This window comes from Procambarus clarkii, chromosome 80, assembly GCF_040958095.1.
Source record: "Procambarus clarkii isolate CNS0578487 chromosome 80, FALCON_Pclarkii_2.0, whole genome shotgun sequence".
NCBI classification, from domain to species: Eukaryota; Metazoa; Arthropoda; class Malacostraca; order Decapoda; family Cambaridae; genus Procambarus; species Procambarus clarkii.
This window is the reverse complement of record NC_091229.1, coordinates 16731068-16734391: the sequence shown is the minus strand read 5'-3', so window position 1 is coordinate 16734391 and position 3324 is coordinate 16731068. Positions and strand designations below refer to the sequence as shown.

General features: G+C 38.9%; 1 long non-coding RNA gene across 1 annotated transcript; it reads left to right on the top strand.

Annotated features, from left to right (window-relative positions):
- The first annotated feature begins 674 nt into the window (after positions 1-674).
- Positions 675-1942, top strand: LOC138357860 (uncharacterized). Its single transcript, XR_011225169.1, has 2 exons — positions 675-804; positions 1518-1942. It is a non-coding gene; the product is annotated as an uncharacterized lncRNA (long non-coding RNA).
- The last annotated feature ends 1382 nt before the right edge of the window (positions 1943-3324 follow it).

Below are 3324 nucleotides of genomic sequence, written 5' to 3'. Positions count from 1 at the left end.
GGAATTCAGTGTTAGGCTTGTATATTTATGAACACAGTAAATGTGTGTTTAATAAATATTCCTAATGCTGACATAATGATTCAAAATATAACTGTAAACATCAGTGACATAAATCAGTAGATCGTAGCCATGTATAAAACGACGGAGGAATTAAAAACGAATGAGACGTAAATTCAACAGTCAATAGGTAAAATATCAGGATAATTATATCTAAACAAATATATTGACAATTAGATTAATGTTTGGGATGGCGACATACTCCATCTTGTCGGTATAGTAAATGGGGTGAATATGAAAACTGTACAATCCCTGAATTAGTTTCAATTGTTTCATTGGGTGATTGACACTCTTGTGGTTGATGGGACGAGTGTAATCGATCAAGCACGCCTGCGATTGATGACACACCTATTATTGACTGACACAACAACGATTGATAACAAACTTTTGATTGACCAATACAATTATGAGTTAACATCACACATGTGATTGATCAATAAGCTTATGACTGATTACCTGATCCGTGACTTTCATAAATACTAGTTGGTTACACGTTTTAATATATAACATAACTTTATTCTTCCGTACTTTTTTTTTTTGAATTGGTAAACAGATTAATATCGATGCAATATTTGTCCTATGTTTTAGTATAACATAAACACCAGGAAACTTACGCAAGAATAGAGCAACAAGTCATTCATGTCCTTGAGAAGTCGTCTAATCTCTGTCTCGCGAGAGGTATATAAGGCCGCGCTGCCTCCAACTCCACACAGTACTCCAAGACACACCATAGATATGAAGACCCTGGTGAGTTACATTTGACTCAACATTTAAACTAGAACTCGTACTTTATTTAACTGATAGTACGCAAGTTGAGAGTATATTCTTTGTTTCTTAGCTAATTCATAGAAGGAAACATTATTTATAAAAGTTGTATATTTTATAAATAATTTCGAACACTTTCTCTTTAGAGTATTTTCATACATTATGTACTAAAAATTATTCTGCATGTTCAATTTTTTTTAAACTTTCTAAATATTTGCCTATACAAGTGAATTAACTATCTGTTATAGTTCCCTGCTGCTTGAGATAAGTGTTCAAATGGAATAGATTTCAAAACCTCAAGTTCTGAAAAATTACCTTGTTTCCTGTTTGCAGATTAAGTTGAATGATATCTTAGATTTCAAGAATTATATCCTCAACATTGCTTAAAATGTTGTTTTCCTAATTCAAACATTTCACAGTACTATACCACAAATTTGTTGTCAATGCGTGAACCCACACACCTTGATATTTCAACCCATCCTCCTGTTTAGAAAGAAGTTTTTGCAACTAGGTGCACCATAGTACAAAGATTGACGTAATCTGCTATTTGATAAGAATTTTATACTATTCACTTTATAAAGTCCAAACCAAAATCTAAAAAAAAACATAAGTAAATATCCCTATGTATGATAAATCTTCTGTTATATTATCATATGAAAACTCCAGAGAATTTCATCCTTGTGTTCATTCACCAGATCGTTGTAGCATTCCTGGCTGCCATGTGCTTGGTGGCCACAAACGCTGAGCCTTCCCCAGATGCCGAACCCGGTCACTTCAGGGGAGGTTTCGGAGGATTTCGAGGAGGCATCGGTGGGGGCTCCCATGGAAGTGGCTTCAGGGGAGGATATGGAGGATATCGTGGAAGGAGGAGTGCCGAAGCCAACCCTGAGCCCGTTGCAGACCCTGAAGCCGATCCCGGTTACCTAGGTAGTAGAGGCTTCGGCGGTGGTAGAGGGTTCGGCGGTGGCAGAGGTTCCAGTGGTGGTTTCGGAGGAGGACGTGGGGGATTTGGAGGAAATAGATATTACGGCTAATTTCCGGCTATCTAATCTGCCATGGTTCTTATGACTGCAGTTAATATCTAAATTGAAAAATACTAAATATATATATCAGTATATAAGATGAACTTCCTTATCCCTTAATCAAATTAATATGGCTTGAAGAAATTTCCCGTACCTAACATTTTTATTACAGTAATATAGTGGTCTATTTAAACCATCATTTTTAGTACACACACAAGAGAGATTCCAAAGTTGATATGACAGTGCTCCGTGACCAACATTAATGAATTAAGTGTTGAGGCGGGAAAAAATAGCTGAAACTCAACACTCGCAAGCACAGATTGGTGAGTCCTCAGACACAGGACAGAGCTGACATCGCTCATTCATTGTACTAAGAGCGAAGGTTCAATTCCCTGGCGAGGCAAAAGCAAATTGAAAACGTTTCTTTCACTGGAAATCACTGTTTACTTATAAGTGAAGAGGTACCTGGGAATTAAACAGCTTCTGCGGGCTGCATCCTGGAGATGTACTCACCTATATGTGCTTCCGGGGATTGAGCTCTGGCTCTTTGGTCCCGCCTCTCAACTATCAATCAACTGGTGTACAGGTTCCTGAGCCTATTGGGCTCTATCATATCTACACATGAAACTGTGTATGGAGTCAGCCTCCACCACATCAGTGTCTAATGCATTCCATTTGTCAACTACTCTGACACTAAAAAAAAATCTTTCTAATATCTCTGTGGCTCATTTGGGCACTCAGTTTGCACCTGTGTCCCCTAGTGCGTGTGCCTTTTGTGTTAAATAGCCCGTCTTTATCTAACCGGTCAATTCCTCTGAGAATCTTGTACATGCTAATCATATCCCCTCTAACTCTTCTGTCTTCTTGCGACGTGAGGTTTAATTCCCGTAGTCTCTCCTCGTAGCTCATACCTCTCAGTTTGCGTACTAGTCTGGTGGCAAACCATTGAACTTTTTCCAGTTTGATCTTATGCTTGACTAGATATGGACTCCATGCTGGGGCTGTGTACTCCAGGATTGGTCTGAAATAGGTGGTATAAAATGTTCTGAATGATTCCTTGCTCAAGTCTCTAAATGTCGTTCTTATCTTAGCCAACCTGGCATATGCTGCTGATGTTATCCTCTTGATATGGGCTTCAGGGGACAGGTCTGGCGTGATATCAACTCCCAGGTCTTTCTCTCTCTCTGACTCGTGTAGATTTTCATCTCCCAAATGATACCTTGTAACTGGCCTCCTGCTCCCTACACTTATCTTCATTACTTTACATTTGCTTGGGATAAACTCTAACAACCATTTGTTCGACCATTCCTTTAGTTTGTCTAGGTCTTCTTGAAGCCTCAAGCAGTCCTCCTCTGTCTTAATCCTTCTCATAATTTTGGCATCGTCAGCAAACATTGAGAGAAATGAGTCTATACCCTCTGGGAGATCATTTACGTATATCAAAAACAGGATAGGACCGAGTACAGAGCCCTGTGGGACT